This window comes from Camelina sativa, chromosome 14 (genome assembly GCF_000633955.1).
Source record: "Camelina sativa cultivar DH55 chromosome 14, Cs, whole genome shotgun sequence".
Taxonomy (NCBI): Eukaryota; Viridiplantae; Streptophyta; class Magnoliopsida; order Brassicales; family Brassicaceae; genus Camelina; species Camelina sativa.
Genome location: NC_025698.1, coordinates 30,798,713 through 30,806,922, shown reverse-complemented (window position 1 = coordinate 30,806,922; position 8,210 = coordinate 30,798,713).

The window sequence follows — 8,210 nt, the reverse complement described above, 5'->3', positions numbered from 1 at the left end:
AAAAAAAAAAAAAAAAAGAGGAATACCAGACAAATAAAGCACATTGCACCATGAATGTTTTCGTAACAGAGGAAAAATGGAAGATTTGTTTGCGGATATCCTATTTATCGGAGCAGATATGACTGGATCCCGGATCGGATCTCAGATACCGGATAATTGGTCTCAGGGCTACGGAAAGGGACAATTTGTAGCAGAAATCGTAACAATTTCTACAGTTCTGCATCACAACCTAGTAAAGCTTTACGGGTGATGCTATGAAGGAGATCATCGTTTGCTTGTATATGAGTGTTAGGAACACAAAAATCGAATTGAGAAAAGATGTGAATTATATTAAATAAACAAAATCAGAAACGAATTACAACGAGATAATATTAAAGCATAAAATAAAACACGGAGGCGATATATGATATCTCTTTCCTTAATTCAATAAATCGGCCGTAAGTACTTCTGGATAATCACGATTTATGAATCCCATGATACAACCGATCACCATCTATTACAGTAGCGCACCAGTAATAAAACTCAAGCAAACAAATCTACGTTATACTTTCGAGACTACCTAAGAACTTACTTGGATGAAGCAAGAGAGAGAAGTTTGGACGAAGCCAAAGAGAGAAGAGCTTTGTGTTTTTTAGCTAGAGAAATAATAAGAGGTTGCGCCTCTATATATAGTGTAAGGAGGTAGGGTCTCAAGGGTCTTGAGAGAATATTCTTGGAGTACTGTCCAAGTCGCTTGGAGTTCACGCCAAGTCTTTCCAAAAATTAAATGGGCCTAAAGCGGTCCAAAAAATACTCTGCGAGGCGAGAATTCCCAAGAGCCCAAGAGCCCAAGGCCCACGCCCATGCCCATGCCTAGCCCGGCCCGGCTCAGCCCGGTTCGGCGTGCAGGTGGGAACCTTCCCTCTTCCTTTTACACACTTTTGAAACTAGAAGAGTGTGAAATCATATATAAATTAGTGAAAAACACATCCCATTTCCGATGTGGGACTTTTTTCTAAACACCGCAAGTATCTCACTTCACACTCTTATTTGTTATTTAAATCAACTCTGTTTTGAACGTATGAGTATACCATTTTGTAGTACTCGTTACCAGCTTTCGATTGCACTATCAATCCGAAACTTCCGTTCAGTCATTTGGCCGAAAAGTTGTCGGAAAGTCATTGTCCAAAACCTGGCAATTTTTCTGTAACTTATATATGAAAAATTCAGTTCCAACAATCCCCCACATGAATAGAAATAAGTCTAAACATATGACAAGAGAACTAACCCTATACACTGACACTACTAGCTAGAGTAGACAGACCTTTGAGATTATATGCGAAAACCAATTGTATCTGAGTTGGTGGCGTTTTTCAATCTTGAACCGACTCATTGTTATACCTGTCGAGTTTACTCGGCCAGATGGTGAACATGATGTCTTGAACCATCCGGATTTGTATGTAAACTTAGACATAATGTATAACACAGCTTCGTTTTCTCGTAGAACGAGGTTCTTGATGTTCATATATTTTACCTTGTTTTCCTTTAGTTTATTCACAACTTTTACATCTTTTGCTATCCATTTAGGCCATTATTGTGTAGCTTTAGGACTAATCATGCATTAGAGTATAGTTGCATTGCATTTGCATCTTTTCATGCATAAACAGGTGATTTTGGAGCTTAAGGAGCATGGAAGCAATGCTGAGGAGAAGTGAAGCAATCCTGAGGAGAAAACAAGAGAGTTAAGGCTGTAGAATCAAGGTCCGGAGTCCAACTCGACCGCACCACTCGACTACCACTCGACCGTGTGCTGAGAAGGACTCGACCGAGTGGAGAATGCACGAGAGAAGCCAGCTCGACCAGCCACTCGACCGAGCACTGGTCGAGTTGACCGAGCCGTTGACTGCTTTGACTTTTTGTATTTTTAGGGCTTCCACCTCACCTCCTATATAAGGCCCTTGTACTTGCAGCCAAAAAAAGAATCCAGCTTTTTAGAGAGTCTAAAACCTAGTTTTTACCTTTTTTAGATATTATTCCTTTTGCACTTTTTTTTTTTTTTAGATTTTGTACTTGTTTGAGAGAGAAAGACTAGATTCTTATATTTTGTTTGTTTCATAACTTTCAAAGTATTAAGATTTCGAGTTTTATTCCTTCATCAATATTGTAGATCTCTGTTTCATCTTTCTAATGATGCAAGTTTCATTATTTTCTGGGTTTTTGACATATTTCACCATGTGTTCTTGTGAGTAGTTTGTTTAGGACCTTGAGGATGGGTTAGGCTGGGTTGATCTTGTGGTTTGTTTGATTTGGTCAAGCTTGATTGTTGTAGATCTCTTCTAGGCTAGATGATCTTAATGCTGATCCTATATCTGAGAAGGTAGGGTTTGATTTCAAGCATCTTAGCATCACACCAATGTCTAAGGAGCATAGATAAGGCTAGATCTAGAGCTTACCATTAGGCTTGCTAAGAGATTAGAAGTCTTGTTTGGTTTGAGATGTATTGCTTAATGCCTGCTTGTGTAGATTCTTTTCTTTGTGAGAACAAGTCTAGAAATGCATAGGTTTGATTGTTTCTTGCCATGAGAGTGGATTAAACATGTCTTAGAATAGTATGTCTAGAGATCAGCTCAATGTTTGCTTGAGATTTGTTGACCAAGTTAGATAACCACAATGATTAGCTCAGCCCATGAATCCCTCCTCAAGGCCTTCTTTGTTTATTGAAATCTTAGTCTAAATATCATTGCTTGCTTGTTGTTTGATTAGTTTTAGCATTGCTCTGTTTTTCTTGTGTTGCTCTGTTTTCACGTTTAAGTCTAGCTCGACCACGTACTCGACCTACACTCGGTCGAGTGCTGCTCGAGTTCATCCCCAGAACTTGTGTTTTTGATTTGTGATTGTCTTGTTTCATTCCTGTTTCATTTCCATTGCATTCACGTAGTTTCCTGTTCATTACTTGTCTTGCATTAGTTCATTAGCATAGTGTCTATCTCTGTTCTAGTTTCATTATAGCTTTAATTTGTCTGTTCTGTTTGCATTTAGTATCTTGTTCTAGTTGTTTTTACTTTCTGCATTTCATATCTCATTTTAGGATTGTTAGTGACAAACAATCTTTACAATTGGCTTGACTTAGACTCATATGCACATCTTAATTGTTCACAATCACTCAGATAGGATTGACACCTCTTATACTGCAACTGCATAAGGGGAATTGAAACACCCTGACTTCTATTCATTCCATACATCATCATTCCATACATCATTCATTCATACACCACAAAGAAAGTCAGTTTCAATTTGGCGCCGTTGCCCATTTGAGTGTGTTTTGTGACATTTAGGATCATTATTAGTCTAAGATTAAGTTCGTTTTAAACACTTGTGAAGTTACTGAACTCGAATCTTCCTTTGCTTGGCTGTTTTGTGTTTCAGGTACCCACTCGACCACCTACTCGACCACCACTCGACCGAGCTGTGATCGAGCACTTGATCGAGCCAGAAGCCGGATACACTTAGCCATTACTTCCTAGTCGACTCGACCACCCACTCGAGCCTGCGCTCGACCGTGTACCTGTTCGAGTCTGTAGTAGAGTTTGTTGATGCACACAAGGTCAAAAGGCAAAGATAGTCTTCAACAGCCTATTGACAACATCCACAGGCTACAAAAGGGTTTGAGACATAAGCAAGGAAGAGTAGTTCAACAACAACAAGGTCAAGACATCATGGAGCAACAAGCTATCCATGAGCAAAGACCAAGGCACATTGGTGCAGGAGATGCACCCAATACCCACAACCAAAGGGCTGGAATTGTGCCACCTTCAGTAGCAAACAATAACTTTGAGATCAAGAGTGGATTGATCTCAATGATACAAGCAAACAAGTTTCATGGGTTGCCAATGGAGGATCCACTAGATCACCTTGATGAGTTTGACAGAATATGTGGACTCACTAAGATCAATGGAGTGAGTGAAGATGGATTCAAATTAAGGCTCTTCCCATTTTCTCTTGGAGACAAAGCTCACCTTTGGGAGAAGACTCTACCTACTGGAGCTATCACCACATGGGATGCATGCAAGAAAGCTTTTTTGGCCAAGTTCTTCTCCAATGCAAGGACTGCTAGGCTGAGGAATGAGATTTCTGGGTTTGCTCAAAGGAATAATGAGAGCTTTTGTGAAGCTTGGGAGAGGTTTAAAGGATTCCAAACTCAGTGTCCTCACCATGGCTTCAGCAATGAGTCACTTCTAAGCACCTTGTATAGAGGAGTGCTTCCCAAGATAAGAATGCTTCTTGACACAGCCTCTAATGGCAATTTCCTCAACAAGAATGTGGAAGAAGGATGGGAATTAGTTGAGAATCTTGCTCAATCTGATGGCAATTATAATGAGGACTATGATAGGACCATAAGGAGCTCCTCAACTGATCAAGAGGACAAGTATAAGAAGGATTTGAAGATGGTCAATGAGAAGCTTGACAAGATCCTCCTCAGCCAATCCAAGTCCATTCACTTCATTGGTGAAGAGGAAGCTCCAGTTCAAGAGGGGGAGCCTGAATTTGCTGAGTTGTGCTACATGCAAAACCAGGGAGGATTCAAAGGCTACAACCAAGGAGGTTTCAAGAACAACAATCTCTCTTATAGGAGCACCAATGTGGCCAACCCTCAAGACCAAGTCTATCCACCTCAACAACCTCAACAGCAACAAAACTACATCCCCAAGCAACAACACCAAGTGTTCCAGCCCCAATTGTGTCCCCCACCAGGGTTTCAGACTAACCAAGGCCAGGAACAAGACTTAAGAGCAATGATGCAACAGTTGTTGATTGGGCAAACACAAGGCAAGATTGAGGAAGCCAAGCAGTTTGCTGAGTTGAATCAAAGGCTCACATCACAGTACAATGATCTGAACATGAAGTTTGAAGGTCTCAACTCCAGAATGAAGTATATGGAGAGTAACATTGCCTCTACTTCAGCTCCTAAACCCAACCAACTCCCTGGAAAAGCTGTTCAAAATCCAAGGGAGTTCACTGCAAAAGCCATTCATATCTCTGATGGGGAAGTCACTGAGGACAGTGAAGTCCAAGTTTGGGGGAATTCATTAGTTACTGAAGCCCCAAGTGACGTTTGTGCAAAGCAACTGGAGTCCGTTATTGCACTCGACCAAGTACTCGAACAGCCACTCGATCGAGTGCATGCTCGAGTGGTCGATCGAGTTGCAGACTCAGAAGCTGTCAAGCCTGCTAAGTACACTCCTCCTGCTTACAAGCCACCTCTTCCATTCCCAGGACGTTTCAAAGCACAAAAGATTAAGGAGCTTAGGGAAATCATTGAGAGAAAGGAGATGATGGCTAAGCAACAAGAAGAAGAGAGGGTTTTAAAGGAAGAAGCTGTGGTTGAGGAAGTGTTGGCCATACAAGAGATCACCATTGCTTACCAAGAAGAAGAGAGAGGACCTGCCTTGGAACAGTATGATCCATATCCTCTCTACAAAGACTTTTTGCTTGATTTGTCAAAGAAGAAGGCTGAAGCTCAAGATGAGAAGGATCTTGAGGACCTTGGAGGAGTTATCATTCCAATCAAGCTTAAGGATCCAGGTCCATTCTATCTGCCTTGCACACTTAGCTATCTTCACTACAACCAATGCCTTTGTGATTTGGGAGCTTCAACAAGTGTGATGCCATACTCCATAGCACAAAAGCTTGGGAGAACTGATTTCAAGTCCACCAACCTTCATATATGTTTAGCTGATGGGTCAAACAAGGAGATAGTTGGAAGGTTGGAGAATGTCCCAGTCAAGATAGGGAAGGCAAGGGTTCACACTGATTTTGTGGTGTTGGAGATGGACAAGGAACCTGAAGATCCAATCATTCTTGGAAGGCCATTCCTAGCCACTGTTGGAGCAGTTATTGATGTCAAAGAGGGTCTTGTGACCTTGAACATTGCTGAAGATATAGCCATGAAGTTTAACATCTATAACCCAACCAACCTTCCTACCATTGATGATCAACCTTTTACTATCAAGGACAAAGGAGGTCAAGAAGGTTCAAGTGGTGAAGCAACTCCAAAGGCTAAGCTCTCCTTTCAAGATGATTCTGTGGAAAAGCTTAAGAGGTCAGTTCAAGAGTTGACTAGTATGGTTGAGGATCTTCAAGTTAAGCTGAACAAGAGGTCCTTAAGGAAGGCAAGACCAAGGCTCAAAATCAAGAAGAAACATGGTTTGTGTGTTAAGGGTGAGGAGATCAAGGATCAACTTCACAGTGATCAAGAGGTTCCAGGGAGGATTTCATCACCTCCTTGGTATCTAAACCAAGTCTAAAAAGGACACCAAAGTCAAGCTTAGTGACTTTAAACAAGCTCACTAGGGAGGAAGTCCCTAAGGTATCCTTTGTAAATATGGTTTATTTTCCTTGTAGTTTTGATGTGTTTTCTTTTATATTTGTGTTGGACAGGCCTTTAGGTGAAAATGTAGTTGGATAAGGAGAGATTTAGACTTGGAGAGGGAGACTCGCAGGCCCACTCGACCTGCCCACGAGAGGTACTCGACCGAGCTAGAAAGGAATTAAGGCCCATTTGATCTTCAAATCGCTAGAACGATCAAATGGAGGGAGGAACAAGAAGAAAAATTTTGAAATTTCAAAATTTGGTCCAGCTCGACCCCCCCACTCAAGCACGTACTCGACCGAGTCCCGGTCGATTCCCATCGTCGAGCTGCCCCAATCTCCACCTCCAAGCCATCAACAAGACCCCAACTACTCCTATGACAGCATGCAGATGGATGTGGACAACTACTTCCACAATCCCTAAGGTACCACTATCACCTTCACTTGTAGATATCATTGCATTTGACATTGTGTTTTGTTTTTTGTTTTTCATCTTGAATCCTCAATCAAATTTCTTTCACACAGGGACTGTGTGATTTAAGTTTGGGGGAGGGTTTGAGATAGCATTTGACATTGTGTTTTGTGATTCTTATTTCAAATTTTTAGCATCATCATGTTAATACTTGCATAGCATCTAAGGCATAGAAAAACCCTAAAAATTTGAAATTTTTTGCAAAAATCTTTAAAAAAAAAGAGTGTTCATGTAGTTTGCACTGCACATTAGGATCTTGTTTAGCATGTTTCATGTAGGATTGTATAGTATTTGCATTAGGGATCTATGATGAGTATTCCCTTGTTAGCTTGTTTATTCACTAGACTAGGATCAATGCCCAAGTTAATAGTACTTTGATGCTAGTTGAGTGGTTAGAAGAATAAGATTGAACCAAGCCTTGAATTCCTACATTGCATTTGGTCTAAATTGAAGCATGTTGAGATTTGAAACCATTTCCTATTTATAAGAACCTAATATTGACTTTCAATTATCAATGTGTGCATTGCTTTAAACTCATGGATACCATATACATATTTGGATCATCTTCTTCCTTTTTACCACTCTTGTTGATCCAAGTAGCTGATTTCCTCATTAAGAATCAGTTCCCCTACCCCTAAACCAAACCTTCTTTCAAGCCATGTTTATTCTTGTGTGTGTGAGGCCTATTTTTGGGATTGAGCTTGGTAGAAAGTGTTAGGTTTGAACTGACAAGAGTAAAGCCTTGTGTAGTTCTAGTTTGCATTTTTCAAACTAGATAGGACTAGGTGGTTCACTTGTTGGGTTTGGGACTTGGCTATTATGAAAAGAAAAGAGGAAAAAGAGAAAGAAAAGGTTAGAGTCTTTAGGAGGGGAATGTGTTTAAGAAAATTTAAAGTCTAGTGAAAGAATGGGAAGAATAAGGTTGTTTAAAGATGGTTCTAGTTAAAGAAAAGAAAGAAAGAAAAGAGAAGTCTAGCAAAATGCTTATATGTCTTAAGAATAAGAAGAAAAGAGAACCATAGCAAATAAGTAAGAATCCCCCATTCCACTAGAAAGATCAAATAAGAAACCTCTCCTAAGACTTTAAAACCAAAAGAGAAAAGGGTGAAAAAGAAGAAAAGAAGTTAAAGGGTAGCACTAGGATCAATTGGGTTTAGATTGATAGGATAAACACTTTGGGTGCCTTTGGGTAGACAAGGTTTTGTTCTTGTATGTGTCTAAGTGTTCTTACCTTTAGCATTCTTCTAAAGCTCAATCCATTTTTTATGAGAGAACCTTGATATTGATAAGCCCTACTCTAAAAAGAGACCATCATTGTCTCTAAACCTTTTACTGCCAAGCCAAATGAGTTTAAGCATTGCATAGAATTGATTCATGTTCTTGATTAATG